Raw genomic sequence first — 22,623 nt, forward strand, 5'->3', positions numbered from 1 at the left:
TATAAAAGTTATGTTTACATTATACTGTAGTCTATTAAGTGTGTAATAGCATTGTGTCCAAAAAAAAGCAATATACATACCTTAATTAAAAAATACTTTATTACAGGGGCACCTGGCTGGCTCAGTCAGAAGAATGTGTGACTCTTGATCTTGAGGTCGTGAGTTTGAGCCTCACGTTGGGTGTGGAGATTACTTAAATAAATAAAAAACGTAAAAAAAATCTTTATGGGGTACCTGGGTGGCTCAGTCGGTTGAGTATCTGACTCTTGATCTCAGCTCAGGTCTTGATCTTTTTTTTTTTTTTTAATTAGAGAGAGCAAGCAGGAGCAGGGGGAGGGGCAAAGGGAGAGGGAGAAGCAGACTCCCTGCTGTGACACGGGGCTTGATCCCAGGACCCTGGGATCCCATCTCCCAAAGGGAGATGTTTAACCGACTGAGCCACCCAGATTCCCTTCAGGTCTTGATCTTATGGTCATGAGTTCGAGTCCCACATTGGGCTTTGTCCTGGGCATGGAGCCTACTTAAAATAAATATTACTAAAAATGCTAACCATCATCTGAGCTTTCAGTGAGTTGTAATCTTTGTGCTGGTGGAGGGTCTTGCGTCAGTGTTGATGGCTCACTCATCAGGGTGGTGGTTGCTGAAGGCTGGGGTGGCTGTGGCAATTTCTTAAAATAAGACAATGAATTTTGCTGCATTATTGATTCTTTTTTCACGAATGATTTCTCTGTAGGATGCAATGCTGTTTGACAGTATTTTACCCTCCGAAGAACTGCTTTCAAAATTGGAGTCAATCCTCTCAAACCCTGCTACATCTTTATCAACTAAGTTTATGTAATATTCTAAATCCTTTGCGTCATTTCAACAGTCTTCACAGTATCTTCACCAGGAGTAGATTCTATCTCAAGAAATACCTTCTTTAACATCCATTCAAGTTTTATCATGAGATTGCAGCAATTCAGTCATGTCTTCAGGCTCCACTTCTCATTCAAGTTCTCTTGTTGTTTCCACATCTGCAATTACTCCCTCCACTCAAGTCTTGAACCCCTCACAGTCATCTATTAGGGTTCGAATCAGCTTCTTCCAAACTCCTGTTAATATTGATATTTTGACCTCTTCCCATGAATCATGAATGTTCTTAATGGCATTTAGAATGGTGAATCCTTTCCAGCAGGTTTTCAGGTTTCTTTGCCCAGATTTATCAGAAGAATCAGTATCTATGGCAGCCTTATCAAATGTATTTCTTAAATAATGAGACTTGAAAGTCGAAATGACTCCTTGATTTCTGTGCTACGGAATGGATGTTGTATTGGTGAGCATGAAAACATTCATCTTGGAGGCGCCTGGGTGGCTCAGTCGTTAAGCGTCTGCCTTCGGCTCAGGTCATGATCCCAGGGTCCTGGGATCGAGCCCCACATCAGGCTCTCTGCTCAGCGGGAAGCCTGCTTCTCCCTCTCCCACTCCCCCTGCTTGTGTTCCCTCTCTTGCTGTGTCTCTCTCTGTCAAATAAATAAATAAAATCTTTAAAAAAAAAAAAAGAATACATTCATCTCATTATACATCTCCATCTTGGGGGACCAGGTACATTGTCAATGAGCAGTTTTTTTTTTTAATGAGCAGTTATATATATATGTGTGTGTATATATATATATTTTATATATATATGTAATATATTTTTAAAAATATATATAAATTTATATATATATTAAATATTTATTTATTTGAGAGAGAGAGAAAAACATGATTGGAGGGGAGGGGTAGGGGGAGAGGGAGAAGCAGACTCTTTGCTGAGCGAGGAGCCTGACACAGGGTTCCATCCCAGGACCCTGGGATCATGACCTGAGCTGAAGGCAGATGCTTAACTGAGCCACTCAGGTGCGCCAAGCAGTTATATTTTGAAAGGAATCCTTTTTTTCTGAGTAGTTAGTCTCAGTAGTGGGCTTAAAAAATTCAGTAAACCTTGTTGTAAACAGATGGGGTCTCATCCAGGCTTTGTTGTTCCATTTATAGAGCAAGTCACCGGTTACATTAGCCCCTAACAAGAGAGTCATGCTGTCCTTTGAAGCTTTTAAGCCAGACACTGACATCTCCTCTCTAGCTATGGAAGTTCTAGAGGCATCTTTTTCCAATAGAAGGCTGTTTTTCTATATTGAACATCTGTTGTTGAGGGTAGCCACCTTCATGAATGATCTTAGCTAGATCTGGATAACTTGCTGCCGCTTCTACATCAGCACTTGCTGCTTCACCTTGTACTTTTATGTTATGGAGGCAGCTTTTCTCCTTAAACCTCATCAACCAACCTCTGCTAGCTTCACACTTTTCTTCTGCAGCTTCCTCACCATCTCTCAGTCTTCGCAGAATTGAAGAGAGTTAGGACTTTTTTCTGGATTAAGCTTTTGCTTAAGGCATAGTTATGACTGGTTTGATCTTTTATCCAGACCACTCAAATTTTCTCCATATCAACAATAAGGCTGTTTCACTTTCTTATCATTTGCATGTTCTGGAGTAGCACTTTTGACTCCTTCAAGGACTTTTCTTTTGCATTCATACCTCGGCTAACTCTTTGGCACAAGAGGCTTACCTTTCAGCCTATCTTGGCTTTCAACATGCCTTCCTCACTAAGCTTAGTCATGTGTAGCTTTTGATTAAGAGTGAGAGACATGGAAATTTCCTTTCATTTGAACACTTAGAGGCCATTGGAGGGTTATTAGTTGACCTAATTTCAATATTGTTATGTCTTAGGGAATAGGGAGGCCCAAGGAGAGGGAGAGAAATGGGAAAACAGCTGGTTGGTGGAGTGGTCATAACACATACAACATTGATCGATTAAGTTCACCATCTTATACGGGCATGGTTTGTGGTGCCTCACAACAATGACAATAGGAACATCAAAGATAACTGATCACAGATCATCAGAATAAATATAATAATGAAAAAATTTGAAATATTGTGAGAATTATCAAAATGTGACACAGAGACACAAAATGAGCAAATGCTGTTGGAAAAATGGCACTAGTAGACTTGTTCACTGCAGCATTGCCACAGATCTTTAATTTGTAAAAAATGCAGTGTCTGTGAGGTGCAATAAAATAAGGTATGCCTGTATTGTAAGAGTTCTTTATATATTCTTGCAGTTCCTTATCAGATATATGATTTATAAATATTTTCTCCTGTGGATTTTCTTTTCACTTTCTTGATGCACAAACGTTTTAAATTTTGATGTAGTCCAATTTATTTAGTTTTTCTTTTGGTGCCATATTGGACAAATAATTGCCTAGTCCCAGGTCATAAATATCTACACTTACATTTTCTTGTAAGTGTTTTGTAGTTTCAGCTTTTACATCTAGTTGTAGGTACCATTTTGGATTACTTTTTTGGATATATTGTGAGGTAGTAGTCCAACTTCATACTTTTTCAGGTGGATATCCAGTTGTCCCAGCACGACTTGTTGAAAAGACTATTCTTTTCTCATTGAATTGTCTTGGCACTTTGTCAGAATCATTTGGCCGTAGATATAAGAGTTATATCTATATCCTGGACTCTCAGTTCTGTTTCATTGATCTGTATCTCTGTTTTTATGCCAGTACCACATTGTGTTCATTACTGCAGCTTGGTAGTAAGTTTTGAAATTGGGAAGTGTGAGTCTTCCAACTTTGTTCTTTTTCAAGGTTGTACAAATCTTGCACTTCTTTTATTCTTTTTGAGGCTATTGTAAATGTAATTTAAAACAAAATTTTCAGCTTTTGGATTGTTCATTGCTCATGTATGGAAATATAATTGATTTTTGTATTGCTCTTATATCCTGCAACCTGGTTGAACTCATTTATTAATTCTAATGGTTGTGTGTGTTTATGTCTGTGTATGTGTGGATTCCTCAGGATTTTCTATATACAAGATCATGTCATCTCAAATAGAAATAGTTGTACTTTTCTAATCTTATTGCTTTTGTTTATTTATTTTTCCTTGCCTAATTGTTCTGGCTAGAACCTCCAATACAATGTTAAATAAAGGTGGCAAAAGCAGATATCCTTGTCTTGTTCCTGATTTTAGGAAGAAAGCATTCAAATTTACCAATTTAAGTATGATATTAGGTGTGGGGTTTTTTGGTAGATGCCCTTTATCAAGTTAAGGAAGTTTCCTTCTATTATTGGTTTCTTGACTGTTTCATCATGAAAGGGTGTTAGTGTTTGTAAAATGCTTTTTGTGTGTCAGTAGAGATGATCTTACAGCTTTTGCTTTTTACTCTGTTAATATGGTGTATTTGATGTATTTATTTATTTATTTTTGGACATTAAACCAACCTTCTGCACCATTGATCATATTGTGTTTTATGAGAAGTAATTTTTGGGCACCAACTGCTTGAAGCCTATGGGAGTACACACATGACTAAGATGTTGGGGCCATTCACGGTAATTGTGGAGATGAAAAATACACTGGTTTACAGTTGAAAACACAGGAATATGATAAAGACAGCATCTTGTGTGGATGTGTGATAGTTACCAAATGAACTGTACAATGACCTTATTTTCAGGCCACTCAGTGATTGTAGCGTTGGCATATTATAACTCTTTTTTTCTTCAGATATGTCCTTTCCCTTCTCCAGGTCTCAGATTCACCATGTATACATGGGAAAGTTGGACTTAGTGGTATGTAAGAGTCCCTCTAGTTATAGCATGTTGTGAAATTACTTGCCTTTTGTGGGGCTTCCTTCACTTAGGTCCTTCTGAAGAGTTTGCTGTTTTGATAAGTTCTAAGTGGATAGGTATTAGGTGACTTACCCTATTCTAGTTCTGAGTGAAAGAAAGGTGTTTTGCTTTTTTTTTTTAGTTGGCCTTAATCACGCTCCCATCTCAGAGAGATGATTTCTTTTCATATTATTCCACATTCTGGTGAAAGGGAATAATCCGTGAGAAGGGCCATTTCCTTCAGCAGCACAAACTCCATGAGGAGGAAAGGCCACTGGAGAGGGAGTTTGGAGTACATGTTTTAGGCTCAGCTGTATATTTAACTTACTGTTAAGATTGGGCACATTAACTCATTCTATTCTTGTTTCAGTTGCCTCATTTGTCAAATTGAAAAAAGAGTACCACTATCATTATGTAATCTCTCAGGGTTGTTATGGGGCATAAATGATATTGTAGATGCATATAAAACTGTGTATACACATTAGTTATTTGTGTTAGCAAATAATGCAAATATAAATAATACAAATTATTATTGTAAATAATAATGCAAATAATAGCAAAATGTTACACATAATATAGCAAATGTAGCTAAAAGATAGGTACATTTTATTTTATTTTTAATTTTTTTTAAAGATTTTATTTATTTATATGACAGAGACACAGCGAGAGAGGGAACACAAGCAGGGGGAGTGGGAGAGGGAGAAGCAGGCTTCCCGTGGAGCAGGGAGCCCGATGTGGGGCTCGATCCCAAAACCCTGGGATCATGACCTGAACCGAAGGCAGACGCTTAACAACCGAGCCACCCAGGCACCCCTAGATAGGTACATTTTAAACGCCTGCTCTTTATGGCACTTTTGATAGGTGCTTTAAACCTAATTTCTCCAACAATTTATAATAAAAACTTTATCCCCATTTGATAGGTGAGGAAATTCCAGTTCAAAAAAGTTAAATAACCAGGTCAAGGTGGCAGAGTCAAGAATCAAAACTAGATCTAATTCCAGAGTCCGTATTCTATTATATTTTGCTGCCATTATCTCATTACTGTTGGTGTTCAGTTTGGTAACCTGCCTAAGATGGTATCTTTTAGACTTCTCTACTGAAAGGTACTCTTTTCTCCTTCATAATTAATAAACATTTTGTAGGGAGGTACTATGAAACTGTGTAAATATCCTTTTCTGTGCCAAACTTTCTATATATTTAATTATTTGTATCTGCATGGACTCATGGCTTCCTACTTTATTCAGTTAGGTAATATGCTATTGCTATTTTATTTATTTTGATTCTCTAGTTCTCCCTGATTTGGCCAGTAGGAGCCCCATTCATTGGCTTTTGTATACTTTTCACATGTCCCTGCTTTTCTTTGACCACTCCTTTTCCTTCTGGCCCAAGAAGATATTCTAGGCTCATCCTGTGCTTTCTCTGCCCCAGCCCTGGAAAGAAGCCATTTCACCAAGGAGCCTTGGTTTCTTTTAGTGTTAAGTGGTATTTAGAAGCCAAAATCTGGCTGCTAGGTATGCTTATTTCTGTTGGGCTGGTGCTGCTCCCAGGCCCTCTCAAGAGACATAGTGAGGAACTAAGATTCCAACTCTCCATTACAGGCTCTCCCCACTGTATGGATGCTCTCCTTATCCTGTGTGGGTTCAACAACCTAGACCAGGCTGCTCTGTCATGGAGATTTCTTCTTCACTTCTTCAGCTTGGGTTCTGACATGCTGTACCATGCTCCCTTGCCCTCATATGGATGCCCTCCTCACTGTACTTAGACTCTTATATTCCACACCAGTCCATCTCCCTGCTCCATGCATGGATGCCCTTCTCACCTTGCTTGGGCTCTGATTCTCCTTACCAGCCTGTGTCTCCCCCACCCGTCTCCCCACTGTAGATCCTCCTCACCCTGCTTAGGCTCTGATCATGATGTTGCAGTGCCCTTATCATCTTTTAACAGGGCTTTTATAACATAGTAGGTTCCTAACAGTCGTACTACTTCTAATCTTCCCTTACCTTTCACACTTCTGCTAGAGTGATCTTTCTAAAATATAGGTCAAATCATGCCCTGTTCTGCTTAAAAAAATTATAATATTTCCCCATGCTTGTAGAATGCATTTCAAGTTCCTTACCTTAGGCTGGCATTCAAGACCTTCCAGAATCTGACCCAAATGTGCCTTTCCTGCCTTGTTTCTTGTTAATTCCTCCGTGCATCCTGTACCCAAACCATGGTCAATGGCCATTCCTTAGATGTTCCCCATGCGTGTACTCTTCCAAGTTTTTGCCTTTGCCTTCTCCTCTACCTGGCTTAGCCAACTCATTTCTTTCCTGTATGGTAAAATTCCTTGGTGTGTTTTTTTGTCTGGTATGGGTTGTCAGAGTCTGAGTACAGTACAGTGAAGAGGGCATCCATAAAGGGAGAAGGTCACCTAGTGAAGTCTCTCTGATGTCCATGGTCAGTATCAATCCTTTTTTTCTACTTCTTATGGAGTACTTACTTCATTCTTCCTGTTTTCATGATTAACTCTTTTTTTTTTTTTTAAGATTTTATTTATTTATTTGACAGAGAGAGACACAGCGAGAGAGGGAACACAAGCAGGGGGAGTGGGAGAGGGAGAAGCAGGCTTACCCCTGAGCAGGGAGCCCAATGCGGGGCTCGATCCCAGAACCCTGGGATCATGACCTGAGCCGAAGGCAGATGCTTAATGACTGAGCCACCCAGGTGCCCCTCATTCTTTTTTTATGGCTGAAGAGTATTCTGTTGTATGTATGCATCACATTTTCTTTATCCATTCATCTTTCAGTGGACACTTAGATTGTTTCCATATCTTGACTTGTAAATAATGCTTCACTGAACATGTTGCGGGGGGACATACATCTTTTCAAATGAATGTTTTTACTTTTGGAATTGCTGGATCATATAGTAGTTCTATTTTCAGTTTTTTGAAGAACATTCATACTGTTTTCCATAGTGGCTATACTACTTTCCATGCCCACCAGCAGTGCACAAGGGTTGCCTTTTCGCCACATCCACAGCAACACTTGTTATTTTTTGTCTTTCTGATAACAGTCATTCTAACAGCTGTGAGGTGATATCTCATTGTGATTTTGATTTGCATTTCCCTCATGATTGGTGGTGATATTAAAAAAATAATTTATAGGGGCGCCTGGGTGGCTCAGTCATTAAGCGTCTGCCTTCGGCTCAGGTCATGATCCCAGGGGCCTGGGATCGAGCCCCGCATCGGGCTCCCTGCTCGGCGGGAAGCCTGCTTCTCCCTCTCCCACTCCCCCTGCTTGTGTTCCCTCTCTCGCTGTGTCTCTCTCTGTCAAATAAATAAGTAAATAAATCTTAAAAAAAAAATAATTTATATATGGGAAGAAAAAGTATAAGCAACAGATAAGTGAAATAAATAGGTATCATTTGTTTTACTGTACAGCATTTTGTGTCTTCCAACTTACGAGTCTTTCTGGGGGCAAAGATGCTATCCCCTAAAGGAGATAAAAATGTATCTTAGACAGTTGTTTTTCATACTGCCCTGCTTCCGGAACACAGTCAGTGACCTGGCTTTCACCAACACCACACTTGGATTTAGGACTTGATGACACGAGAGAGAAAGCAATGGGCAGCCGGCTCTCTGCCTTTGGCGGCAGAGGCAGTAGCATCAGCCTGCAAGTGTGAGTCTCTGGCGCTGAAGTGCTATTGATGCTAGTGGCTCTTGCACTGAGGTTTGCCCTGTCGGAAGGGGCAGTGCCACCCATTTCAGCATCTGATGATCAGAAGTAATGGCAGTCATTTCCTCATTGAATTGGGTCATCAGTGTGTTGTGCTTTGTGCTGGATTCGGTGTAGAGGTGATAGAAAAAGTAGAGTCAAAGATGAATCACATTTTTGGCTAAGTAACTGAAAGAGTTGAATTGCTGTTTGCTGACGGGGGCAACTGAAGAAGGAACAAATTTGGACTTGTTAAATCTGTCAGTGACACAGCTTTGTTTTCTGTTGTATTTAAAAATGTTTTGCTGCTGCTGCTGCTGCTGCTCCTCCTCCTCTTCCTCCTCCTCCACCTCTTCCTCCTCCACCTCCTCCTCTTCCTCCTCCACCTCCTCCTCTTCCTCCTCCACCTCCTCCTCTTCCTCCTCCTCCACCTCTTCCTCCTCCACCTCCTCCTCTTCCTCCTCCACCTCCTCCTCTTCCTCCTCCTCCACCTCTTCCTCCTCCACCTCCTCCTCTTCCTCCTCCACCTCCTCCTCTTCCTCCTCCTCCACCTCTTCCTCCTCCACCTCCTCCTCTTCCTCCTCCACCTCCACCTCCTCCTCTTCCTCCTCCACCTCCACCTCCTCCTCTTCCTCCTCCTCCACCTCTTCCTCCTCCACCTCCTCCTCTTCCTCCTCCTCCTCCTTTTACTCCTCCTCCTCCACCTCTTCCTCCACCTCTTCCTCCTCCTCCTCCTTAAAATGCTTTGCTTCTTGAAAGTAAGAAGTAAGTTTCCTCATGTTTGTATCCCTCAACACTAGCACTGTGTCTGGCATGTAGAACATATTCAGTAAATAATGAATGAATGATGAGATTATTTGCTGTTTCCTTGAATGACTAGACTATTCTTTGCTAAACAGAGTGCATACTTTTTCCTCTTTTGAGTCTTTGCTTTTCTGGTTCCCGTAAGGGAATTCTCTACCCTTATCCCCCATCTTCAACACCTCTATGTATAAAAATTCTACTTCTTCAATTCCCAGCCCAAATACTGTCTCCTCTACAAAACTTCCCCCATCTCCACAAATGTAATTAATGTCTCCCTTCTCTGTACTTTTTTTGGCCTTGTTTGAACTTCCAGTACATTTTGATTTACCTGCTTTGAATTGCTGCTGAATGGTTTTGCCCCTTTTTCCATATCCATCCCACCATTGCTTATGTCTTTTCTTGAAGTATTTTTGTAAGCTATTATTATTTATTTATTTTATACTTCACCTCATTTCATAGTCGTTTATAGGCAACTGGCCCTGCCATCTGATTACAAGAAAGAATGGTATGACTTGTTAAATCTGTCAGTGACAAGTTTAACTCGTGATATGGGAAGATTTAATTCTCATACAGTAAATGTATTGTTCTTTTTTTTTTTTAAAGATTTTATTTATTTATTTGAGACAGAGAGAATGAGAGAGAGAGAGCACATGAGAGGGGGGGAGGGTCAGAGGGAGAAGCAGGCTCCCCGCCGAGCAGGGAGCCCGATGCGGGACTCGATCCCGGGACTCCAGGATCATGACCTGAGCCGAAGGCAGTCGCCCAACCAACTGAGCCACCCAGGCGCCCCTAAATGTATTGTTCTTAAAAATTATTTGCAGTTGCAAAATAATCAAATAAAAACTATCTTTTTCAAATCCTATGGGCACTATAATCACTATACATAAGCCATTAGGTTGAAACCCATAGTGTCTAAACAAAATTTGCTAATTATTACCAATCATTAGCCTTTATATAGTGTTATCCGGGGTTATCCGGGGTTGCAAACTCATATGCCTATACAAGCCAGGTGAGTAACCTAAAAGGGCCTGGTCAAGCCTAAGGTGACTACACAGATAAAACATTACTGGTCAGGGTCCATGGCTCAGAAGGATAACTTGTGAATTATTTACTTTGTAAACCAAAGGACTATATAACAGCAAGGAGTAATTGCACTTAAAACAAGTTAACTGCTAACTTATGTAAACTTAGGCAAGTTATTTGATATCTCTAAGATTTAATTTCTTTCTTTGAATATACAGTTTTTTCTCTGAAGTAACTTCTCCCTCATTTGGTTCTGCTTTTTCATTTCTTTAGCTAATAGTTTCTTCCTTGATTATAAGTTTGATTATTAGCCCTCGGTAATAAAGCTTCCTTGATTATTAGCTCTTAGTAATTAATAGAATGCTGGCTTCTCACCAGTATGCCTCATTTTCATGAGTCTTGTGTTTTAGAAGGGAGGGAGGGAGCCAAGCTTAGCCAGGCTTCCTGTAGTAGCACCCACAATTGAAAGAGGCTCTCTAGGAGTGAGACAGCTAGTCAGCCTTTTGTAACCAAACCAGCATCTGGTTTTGAGAGAACTGAAATCTAGAATAGAACATACCTGAATTTGATCTTTCCTGCTGAAGATGCTAGTGGTCCTGCCTTATATTGTATGTTAATGTTTTATTGTTTCTTCTACCTTATTTATTTTGTTTATTCAATTTTCTAGTGTGGGACTTTTTAGTTTTATATATGCTAGCCTCCATTGTTAGTGGTGATTAGTGGAGACATAGACCATTTCTAGGTTGTCTTTAATCCCTGAGGCCTAATGTGGGTGAGGGTACATGGTAGATGTTTGATAAATGTTTTGAAGAGATAGCATATTTATTGGATTTGCAGGTGATAAAGACTGGAAGGGAAAAGTACAATGCTAGATGGCAGAGAGAGAGCAAGCAAGAGAGCTTGCAAAGATGTGTTGAAGCCAACAAGATGAAATTTAAGGATGACAGAGGAGTTCTACATTTTAAGTCTCAAAGAAATGGCAACATATGGGCAGACTGGAGGAGAACTAGCATGATGCTATTCTTACAAAAAATGGTGGTTTTGGCTGCCTAAGCTCAATGTCAGCCAAAGACATTGCAGTGGCTAAAAACTAATGCAACTTCAGACTAAATTACTGGAAGTAAGTAGAGTTAGAGGAGATGATAGTTCAACTATGTTCTGAAGGGGACAGACTGCACTTAAGAGTGTCATGTTCCCCATAAGGTACCAGGTAGTAAGAGGGTCATGGCAAACAGGACTATGTTTAGTGGAAGGTGCCCTAGATCACCACTACTCAAAGTAGATTCTGAACAGTTCTCAATCTACAATGAAGTAAGCATAAAAATTGAGAGTGTTTAGAAACTTTTATAGCAATTTGACAGAATAATTTTATGTCTAATGAATCTAGTAAAAAATAAAATGAACTTTATCTTGTATGTCCTTTATTTTGCTCGATACTTTTATTTTTTCTTTTATTTTAATACATTTTATTTTTAGAGCAGTTTTAGGCTTAGAGAAAAATTGACCAGAAAGTCCAAAGAGCTCCCATATACTCTCTCTCTACCACTCCCCCTTGCACTTTGTCAATTACCAACATCCTACATTAGTGTGGTACAATTGATGAACCAATATTGACACATTATTACTAACTGAAGTCCATAGTTTATATTAGGGTTCACTCTTTGTGTTGTACAGTTCTGTGGGTTTTGACATACATAACGTTATGTATCCACCATATAGTATCATATAGAATAGTTTCACTGCCTTAAAATGCCCTGTGTTACTCCACCCCACTTCTGAACTCCTCACAACCACAGATATTTTTGCTGCTTCTATAGTTTTGCATTTTCCATAATATCATACTTTTCAGACTAGCTCTTTACTTGATACTTTTCCACTTGGGGTTTTTCTGTGTCTTTTGTGGTTTGATAGTTCATTTCTTTTTATTGCTGAATAGCACACCATTGTATGGATGTTTGTTTACCCATTCATCTATTGAAAGATATCTTGGTTGCTTACATATTTTGGCAATTATAAATAAGGCTGCAATAAATATTTGTGGGTAGGATTTTGTGTGGACATAAATTTTCAATGCACTTGAATAAATACCTAGGAGTGCAATTGCTGGATTATATTAAACCTATGTTTAGCTTTATAAGAAACTGCCAAACTGTCTCCCAAAGTGGCTGTACTGTTTAGCATTCCCATCAGCAGTGAATGAGAATTCTGCTGCATATACTCACCCACATTTGGTGTTATCAGTGTTTTGGATTTTAGCCATTCTAATAGGTATGTAGTCGTACTTCATTATTATCCCTAATGACATATGATATTGATTATCTCTTCATATTCTCCATATCTTTTTTGGTTTGATGTCTTTCAGATCTTTTGTCCATTTTTTGATTGGGTTGTTTGTTTTCTTGCTGTTGAGATTTAAGAGTTCTTTTATACATTTTGGATACAAGTTCTTTTTTTGTTTGCTTCAAATTTTTATTTAAATTCTAGTTAACACATTGTGTAATATTGGTTTCAGAAGTAGAATTTAGTGATTCATCACTTACAAATAACACTCAGTGCTCATCATAACAAGTGCCCTCCTTAATACCCATCACCCATTTAGCCCATCCCCTACCCACCTCCCTCTGTCAACCCTCAGGTTGTTCTCTATAGTTAAGAGTCTTTTATGGTTTGCTTCCCTGTCTCTCTTTTTTTCCTTCTCATATGTTCATCTGTTTTGTTTCTTAAATTCCACATATGAATGAAATCATATGGTATCTGTCTTTCTCTGACTTATTTTGCTTAGCATAATACACTGTGGCTCCATCCACCTCATTGCAAATGGCAAGATTTCGATCTTTTTGGTGGCTGAGGAATAGTCCATTGTGTATGTGTGTGTGTGTGTGTATATATACATATACATATACACACATATACATATGCAAATACACACACATACACATATATACACACCACATCTTCTTTACCCATCCATCAGTTGATGGACATTTGGGCTCTTTCCATAGTTTGGCTATTGTTGATAATGCTGCTATAAAGGTGCATGTATCCCTTCGAATCTGTATTTTTGTATCCTTTGGGTAAATACCTAGTAGTACAATTTCTGTCATAGGGTAGTTCTATTTTTAACTTTTTGAGGAACCTCCATACTGTTTTCCAGAGTGGCTGCACCAGCTTGCATTCCCACCAGCAGTGTAAGAGGGTTCCCCTTTCTCTGTATTCTTGCCAACATCTGTTGTTTGGATACAAGTTCTTTATCAGATGTGTTTTGCCAACATTTTCTCAAGTCTATGACTTGTCTTTTCATTCTCTTAATAGTATCTTTTGCAGAACAGAAGTTCTACATTTTAATGAAGTTCAATTTACCAACTTGTTCTTCTATGGATCGTGATTTTGCTGTTGTATCTAAAAAGTCATAACCTAACTAAGGTCATCTAGATCTCCTATGTTATCTTATATACATTTTATAGTTTTTCAGTTTACATTTATGTCTGTGATACATCTTGAGTTAATTTTTGTGTAAAGTGAAAAGTCTGTGTCCAGACCAATTTTTTTTTGCATGTCTTGTTATTGTAGCACCGTTTATTGAAAAGACTACTCTTTCTTCATTAAATTTACTTGGCTCTTTGTTGGAAATCAGTTGACTGTATTTGTATAGGTCTATTTCAGACTCTCTGTTCTGTTTCAATGATCTATTTGTCTATCCTTTTGCCAATACCATACTGCCTTGATCACTGTAGCTTGAAATCAGGTAATGTTAGTCCTCTGTATGGATGGATATCCATATAGCTATAGTTATATCCATAAAGATATATTGCCTGTGCCACATTTCAGACCAACTGAGTCAAAATCTATGCTAGGACTTCAATATATATTTTTAACATTTCCCAGGTATTTTGATACAAAGGGAGAGTTGAAAACCATCATACTAAAACTGTAAACTCCTTGAAGGTGTGGTCCTGTTCACTGATGTGTCTATCCCAAGTAGGTTATACAAGGTGCTTCAGTAGTTATTGAATGACCAGGTGATTAATAGAACTGGGAGTATCTATCCTGGAGAAGAGAAAAAGTGCAGGGGCTTGATAGATTACCATAAGACGTACCCGAAAGCCTTTAATATTTGCCTTGAAGGATGCTTTCTGAGTGCTCCAGGAGGCAGAATTGGAAGTTTACAGAGAAGCACCTGGCTGAATGTTAGGAAGCATTGTCTATTTCCAAGGGAGCTCTCTGTTCCTACATGTATTTCAGCAGAATGTGGAAAACCGTCTGTAAGAGGGGGGGATGCTGGATGAGGTGGAAAGTTGGGTAAGATCAGATGCTATGATTATTGATGGTTACTTTGAAAAGCTATGTCCAAGGCAGAGGACTGTTTCTGCCTTTTATCCACTCTGTATAAGTTGAGAGAAGGGTGTAGGGTTAAAAGAACATCCTAAAACTACTTTGAAGCTGAGTTCTAATAGTGCAGCAGGTCCCCCACTCTGTGTTATTGACCAATTCTCTCTATAATGTGGATGTCTTTAAGAAATTCCCTGTCTCCTCCACCAAATTTGGGACTTCTTGTAATTGGACTAGCATGGGTACTCAGGGTCTGGGAAAGATGAAAGATACTTAACAGAAGAGTTCTTTCTGTCCTCATTGGAGTTCTTCCCTTACATCCTTCTACAGTTAAATGATTGGGCACATTGAATGGAGGTGGAGACATCCGGCAGGAGAAATGGAGAAATAGATAAACACCATAAAATTTCCCTCTAGCACACTTAAATCATTGATCAGGCATAATGCTGGTTACCTGCTCTTTGCTGGCAGCAGGGACAGGGGTATGGCAGATGACTAACATGGCAGAGAGAAACAGCATAGCTTTAGGAGTCAGATCAAAGTTGGGACAACTTGGCCATTTTCCAGCTGTGTGGTCTTGGGAAAGTTACTGCCCTCGTTCACCCATTACATTCTGTCTTTCACCAAGTTCTGCTGCTGCTGCTTTGAGCTGTATCTTTAGAATATGCTTGTTTTGTTTTGGCTCATCTTCCAATATATTAGTCTAAATCATTACCATCTTCTCTTGCCTGGAGTTCTGTAAGAATCTACTAACTTGGGGTGCCTGGGTGGCTCAGTTGGTTAAGCGACTGCCTTCGGCTCAGGTCATGATCCTGGAGTCCCGGGATCGAGTCCCGCATCGGGCTCCCTGCTCGGCGGGGAGCCTGCTTCTCCCTCTGACCCTCCCCCCTCTCATGTGCTTTCTCATTCTCTCTCAAATAAATAAATAAAATCTTTAAAAAAAAAAAAAAGAATCTACTAACTTGTTTTCTTGTTTTCCACCATTCTCCCCTTTATTCTCCATTCAGCAGTTAGTGATCCTGTTAAAGATGTAAATTAGATCTTGTCATTCTGCTTAAAATCTTCCAAAGCCTTTCGATTGTTAAAACTTAAAACCCAAACTCCTAGCTCTGACCTGGAAGAGACCTTGCATAATCTGACTCCTGCCATATGTCTCAAGAGCAGGGTGTAGAGGGGAAGTTGGTGGGACAATATTATTTCTTAGGGAGCATTTGGATATGTATGAAGGTGGGATTTTTTGTTGTTGTTGTTAAATTACTGAGGGGGCACTAGTGGGATTTAGGGGGTCTGGGCCAGGGTTGGTGAATGTCCTGTAATGTGTTGTTCAGCTCTGGGCTCATTATAATGCCTGATTCACAGTATGTGCTTAAGAAATACTTATTGTATGAAACCACATTCTTCCTGGACCTCAGTTTTGACATGTGATTTGGTAGAGAGCCTACTTCATAAGGTTGTGGTGAGAGAGACATAACATTTCGTAAAACACCTGGGACACAATAGCACTTAAATGGTAGCTGCTGCTGGGCGTTCTTTGCTTAGAAGCAGCTATAAGTGCCCCCCTAGAGTTTTCCCTAGGACGTTAGACACCTTTGTTGGTGGGGTAGAGGGGTGGGTGCATCTTTTTACCTGAAGGCTAAACTGATGAGTTGCCCTGGAGTCCAGACAGCTGCAGAAACTAAGGCACAGAGGGGGTCTGGTTCTCTTCCTTGACTCTGGGGCTCACCGAGGACTCTGACAGGCCCTGGAAAGCCTGGCCCCAGTGAGAAATTACCTCCTGCTGGAGACTAGGTGGGGGAGAATAGCTGAGAGGGTGCGAAGGTAGTAGTCTCCCCGCCCTCAGAGCTTCGGGGAAAGGAGAAGCGCGGTTTCCTCCCGCCTCCTTCCCTCCCTTCTTCCCCCGCCCCTTCTGCTTCGCCAACCCCGAAGCTGCGCCTTTGCTGCGCCCTGCGAGGGCGGGAGCGTGCTGCACCGGGAGCGGGAGCTGGGGCGGCTGAGCTGCTGGGAGCCCGGCCCCAGCTGAGGAGAGCGGCGCGGGTGGAGCCAGGGCGTTGTGCGGCTGGCTGGGCGGGAGAGGTGCGGCTCTGCGACAAAAACAGTCGCCAGAGATGCCGGGCCCAGCTCCCCCCACCAGGTAATACTGGGCCCACCCTGGGGCGCGCCCAGTTGGGCCCTGCTGGGGAGGGGGAGGGGTCTCCGCCGGCTTCCGGGGAGTGGTGCCGCGCTGTCGGTGGATTTAGGGTCTTTCCTTAAAGATACTCTAAGCGAGAGAAGGGGCTGAGCCCTCAGATGAGCCGGCCTAGAGCTAGGCCAGCACCTGGAATCAGCTCTGGCTAGGGAAGGTTGTGAAGGAGAAGCTGGTTTTGGGGGGAACTGCTGTGTCTCAGGAGCCGTTCTCATTTGCTAACACCCTTTTGCTTGGGGGTTAGGGTGATGCTTTCCTCTGTCTTGGCTTAGCTGCCGGCCTGCTGGGACCATGGGGGGTTTTCTCTTGGGTGCTGGGGAGGGGCATTATATTATAAGTGACCTGTTAAGAGGTGGAGTAAACCAGGAGATAGGAGACCTAAGGAAGCTGGTGCCGTTCAGGCAGCCTCTGTGGGCCTCAGTTTCCTTATCTGTGCATCCAGGAGCTTGACATTCTGTTTGTAACTCTGGCTTCCCCAGACTATCAAACGGCCTTTTGGAAAGGTGAGCTGGTTAAAGCCCTAGAATGGGCTGCAGAGATGTTCCCGTCAATAATGTAGGAGACAGGGGAACTTGAGAAGCAGACCTTTGTATCCTGTCCTCCAGCAGCCTTTTGGATGGCATCTTGCTGGTCTGCTGAGGACCCAGACACTTAATGGACAAGGCAGAGGTTGAAAATGCTGATTATTTTGGTGTTGAGTGTAGATATGTTGGATGTAGGGAGTTGGGGTTGGAAAGAAACAGGTCAAGGCATGTTAATGATTTTTCTCTGAACTGGCCAATGATTTGATACTTGGGTGTAAAGCTGCTTTAAACTAAGCTATCTTCTCTGGAGCCCCCTCCTTACTCAGCCTAGTTAATGACAGACCTTGGGGGCTGTGTAATGTCTTACTATAATTCTTTCCTTCTTGATCATCTGGGACCAAGAAACACATGTTAGGCCTGATACTAACCTACCTTGATTATTTTGATCTCCTTCCTCCCCAGAGTTTTTCTGTGAGTCCCCTCTTTGTCTTCTCCCCATTTTTCTACTTCTTACTCCTGATCATTTTTCCTTTTCCCTTACCCATCTTTTCTCCCACCCTCCACTTTCTTCCTTCTTCCTGCTCTCCTCATACTTCCCTTTCTTATCCTTTCCCCTCCAGAGTTAGTTTTTCCTTCCCTCTCTTGGGTCCTTCTCCTCTTGGTTAGGCTTTCTTCTCTTTTCCTTTTAGAATTGTTGGTTAAGGGGCGCCTGGCTGGCTCAGTCGGTGGAGCATGGGACTTGTGATCTCGGGGTTGTAAGTTTGAGCCCTGTGTTAGGTGTAGAGATTACTTAAAAATAAAATCTTAAAAAAGAAATACAGGAAATAGAATTGTTGGTTAAGCTTTCTCATTATTAATGTTTGTAGGGACCTTTGTTATGGTGTTTGTGAGGTCCAAACACTGTGTTTCCCACCTAACTCCCTTACTTTCAGCTTTTATCTACAAATTCTGTCTTCCCCAAGTGCCAGTCTCTTTCCTTACTTCCTCTGTGTCTTGCTTTGGGCCTGTCAATAAGCAATCTTTCTTCCAGGATTTGACCCCCACTTCCTTCGCAGAGGGGAGGAGGCAGTGGAGGACAGTAAGGAGTAAGCAAGATGAGAAGTGGAGAGCTTGAAGACTAGAGTGAGAGAAGAGTAAGCTGGGCAGAGGCCCAGACTGTCTTTTGTGAGACAAGTGATAGGAACAAAAACTCTATGGCAGCTTTGAAGTGTTGCTTACCTGGAGGAAAAGAGGTGACTTATGAGCCTATGGAAGAAGAGGGGATAGTAGGGATAGGGTAGAGGGAGAGAAGGTGGAGGGATCTTTTGAAGAAGAGGGTGGATGGGCAAGATAGGGGTTATTTGGGAGTAGAGGTAGGTGTGGTGGGAAAGACTACAGTCTAGGAAAGAGGACTGTATAGATTAATTTCTTTCCCTCTGAAGCCTGGCTTTTTGGACGGGTTTGTTTCTACTCAACTAACTTTTCTTGAGCAGTGTCCTCAAAGTGGGAGAGTGAGAGGAGAAGCAGAGATAAGAAGACAAATTGCTGTTTTCCTGGCACTCACTTTCTAGACTGTTATGTGGAATGCACATGTGTACAAAAAGCACTGAATATGACATCCATCATCACACATTCTCTGGATCACCTGTTCTGTGTTAGTTATGGTGCCAGGTGCTGGGGATACAAAGATGGAAATTGGACTCAGTTGCTACCTTCCATTGCAAGTCAAGGAGTATGGGTATCTGTAACCTTATATGTTAAGTATATGTGATAGAAGCACAAGGGGCTGTGATAACACAGAAGGAGGAAACTTTTTAATCAGCAAGTCAGTGGCAGAGCTGGGACCTAAATTCAAGTCTTCTCTAAAGGTGGGATCTGTTCTCTTATGCCATGTTCTCTTCTGACCCTGTGGATGCATATAGTGTACAGAGAGTTTTCTTACATTTTCATCTGTCTGTGGGGCTGGACTCAAGGTATTACTGAGATGAAAAAAGAACAGTTCCATGTGGTAGGTCACTCATTACCTTGGAAGGGAAACTGACTTGGTCCCTGTTAATTTCTCCTGGCTCTAGGCCACTTGGGTGAGCTTCCTCTATAAGTCATTTACTCTCTTCGTCCTTTTCCACTCCCCTCTATTTTCTTAAATTCAATTTTTGGTAGGCTGTAGAGTCCAGATGGTGCTAGGCTAGGTATTTCACTTCCATTGGCCTCTGTAAAATAGGGATTTAACACCTCATAGGGTTGATGAAGATCAAATGAAATAATGAATGTGTGGAACTAATTTGTAAACTGTGAAGTGCTCTACAGATGTTAACTGTGGTTGTTCCTGAATACATTTGCAGCTGTGAAAAATGCTCAGATACTTTAGCATAAAAGAAATGCCTAGGGGGCGCCTGGGTGGCTCAGTTGGTTAAGTGGCTGCCTTGGGTTCAGGTCATGATCCCAGGTCCTGGGATCCAACCGAGCCTGCATGGGACTCCCTGCTCAGTGGGGAGTCTCCTTCTCCCTTTGCCCCTCCTCCTTGCTCTTGCTCTCTGTCTCTCTCAAATAAATAAAATTAGGGGTGCCTGGGTTGCCCAGTCATTAAGCATCTGCCTTCGGCTCAGGTCCTGATTCCAGGGTCCTGGGATCGAGCCCCGCATCGGGCTCCCTGCTCGGCGGGAAGCCTGCTTCTCCCTCTCCCACTCCCCCTGCTTGTGTTCCCACTCTCGCTATGTCTCTCTCTGTCAAATAAATAAAATCTTAAAAAAATTTTAAAAATATATTTAATAATTAAAAAAAAAAAAGAAATGCCTAGGGTTGCTCACTGATCAATTTAAAACGAGCCTCAATCCTTAATAACAAAGGAAAAGGAGGGAGTTAGAACAAGGATGATTTAGAGACTGGTAATTGAACCCCATGCTAAAAACTGAGTTCAAGAGGTATAGTGATTTCTTTTAGGTCAAACAAATAGTAGGTGGCAAGTATAACAGATATTATTTTTGGTGGTACCTTGTGATATAGCAAAGAAAAAAAAGAAGAAAAGGAGGAAGGGGGAGGGATTTAAAAGCATACTGACCTCAGTTCAAATTTTGGTTCTACCACCTACTAGCTGCTTGGTTTTTAATCTTTCTAAACTTCATATATAAAATGGAATGTATTTACAACTACTTGGAAGAGTTATTATAAAGCTTAAAAATAATTATATAAAAATATATTTAGTAGGCACTTAATAGCTATTCTTACAAAAAAAAAAACCTCTTAAATTATCTTCTTAAGAAAGTTTTCCTTGACTCCTAGGCTATTAAGGGCCCCTCTTTGGGATTGATGAAACACTCGTGTTCTTCCCCTCACCATTCACAGTGGCACTTACCATGTCATACCGTCATTGTGGTTTATGAATCTGCCTATCCCATTAGTATGTGACTGTTTTGAGGCTAGAGACAGGGTCTAGTAAATCTTGGTGTCTACTGTTGCTGAGCCCTGTTTCGTTGCTAGGTATGCACTGCTAAGCACAAAAGACTTAGTTGCATCATTGTGAAGCTTACTGTTTATTGCTGGAGATGTATAATAAATAAGCAAATATAATTCATGATAGTTGCTGTGAAAATCAAGAGTTTCATTTGTTCGTTTTAGGTCTAGATACTTAAAATAAATGCAGGCAGAATTGTCTAACAGATGGATTAGTCTGAAAGAGAGTTTTTGGGCTAAAGGTAGAAACTTGGGCATCATCAACATATAGGTAATAAGTAAAGCTATAGGAATGGATGAGATCATCTAGACAAGATTGTAGCATATAAGGAAAGGAGGTTTTTCATAAGTTTTTTTTTTTTTTTAAAGATTTTATTTATTTATTTGACAGAGACACAGCAAGAGAGGGAACACAAGCAGGGAGAGTGGGAGAGGGAGAAGCAGGCTCCCGCTGAGGGGGCAGCCCGATGTGGGGCTCGATCCCAGGACCCCGGGATCATGACCTGAGCCGAAGGCAGACGCTTAACGACTGAGCCACCCAGGTGCCCCGGAAAGGAGGTTTTTAACCTTGGACATGTCAAGGATAGCTAGGAAGAGTCTGCAAAGGAGATAGGAGTACACAGAAAGATAGAAGAAAAGCCAGGTGAATGCTGCAGAGTGATTGAGTAAGGTGAGGACAGAATAGTAACCATTTGATTTGGCAACATGGAGATGGTTGGTAACCTTGACAAGACTACTTTTGGTGAAATACAGGGTGTTACTTGGTGAACATAAGGGGAGGGAGTGGAGAAAGTGTAAATAGACAATTCTTCTGAGAAGCTTTGCTATGAAGGGAAACAACGAAATGTGTTTTGAGGAAGATATTGGTGTCACGGGAGGGGTGTATGTGTGTCTTTGAATAGGAGACACTATAGCGTGTTTATATTCACTCAGTATTCACAGATTAGGCCAAAAATTTAGAGATCATCTTCATTTTCTTTTCCCTCACACGGTACATCCAATTTCTAAATAAGCCATTTGGCTCTACCTTCAAAATGTCTACCTTTGCTGTACTACTGTATACCTACTGCAGCCCAGTCAAACCACCGTCAGTTCCCACCTGGATTATTGTACGAGTTTCTTAACGGTCTCTTCACTTTTCCTTTGCTCCCCTGCAGTCTGTTTTCTGCAGCCAGAGTGGTCTATTTAAAACATAAATCAGATCACTACTCAAAATTCTTCAGTGTCTTCTCATGCTTGATACAAAATCCAAACTTATTGTGGCATGTAAAGTCCTATATAATCTGATCTCTGGCTAATTTTAGTTTTCTACCATGTTTCCCCTTGTTCACTAAACTTTTGTCTTGCTGTCCTTTTTGCTATTCTACATGCCCAAGAATATTCTCATCTAGAATATTTGTACTTATTGCTCCCTCTGCTTAAAATGCTTCCAGATATTACTATGGTTAGTTGTCTCATTTCATTCAGGTCTTAAGTGTCTCTTCCTCAGAGAAGCCTGTCCTGATCATCTTGTCTTATATACCACCCATCCCTGGCTTCCCCTCCCCCCCCATAGTCACATGTACTACTCTTTAATTTTCATTATGGACTTGACATTGTATATTTGCTTATTTCTTTGCTTCTCTTTGCTTCTCTTACTAGTCCATAAAATCCACAAACACAGGGACTTTGTTTTATTCAGCTAGATTAGTACTGGTACATTGTAGATGCTCAATAAATATATGTTGAATGACTGAATATATCTGGGAGAGAGAGTGGGGGAGAGAGATTGATTGATTGGTTGGTTGATTAATGTAGCTGAAAGAGATCATTCCACGTGAGAGGGAGTGCAAGTGAGGGAGAAGAGGGAATGGCTTTTGATGGGAGTAGGAACACCTCCTTCATTGTAAATGGGTGGCGCGGGTGCAGGGAGGCATATAGATTTGGGAGTGGGAAGATGGAGTTCTGCAAAG

At 41.1% G+C, this 22,623-nt stretch overlaps 1 protein-coding gene across 4 annotated transcripts in view; it reads left to right on the plus strand.

Annotated features, from left to right (window-relative positions):
- Positions 1-22,623, plus strand: part of PAK1 (p21 (RAC1) activated kinase 1) — a 141,183-nt gene that overhangs the window by 41,605 nt on the left and 76,955 nt on the right. For 2 of the 4 annotated variants that reach the window (XM_045894499.3, XM_064576877.1), the window contains exon 1: positions 16,491-16,667. The exons of the other annotated variants lie outside the window; for them this stretch is intronic. The gene's annotated coding sequence lies outside the window, so the exon portion shown is untranslated. Of the gene's footprint in view, positions 1-16,490; positions 16,668-22,623 lie in introns of those variants that run through there. 4 annotated transcript variants of the gene reach the window in all.

This window comes from Mirounga angustirostris, unplaced genomic scaffold (genome assembly GCF_029215605.1).
Source record: "Mirounga angustirostris isolate CCGP_5_RB_7025 unplaced genomic scaffold, mMirAng1.0.hap1 SCAF_13, whole genome shotgun sequence".
NCBI lineage: Eukaryota > Metazoa > Chordata > Mammalia > Carnivora > Phocidae > Mirounga > Mirounga angustirostris.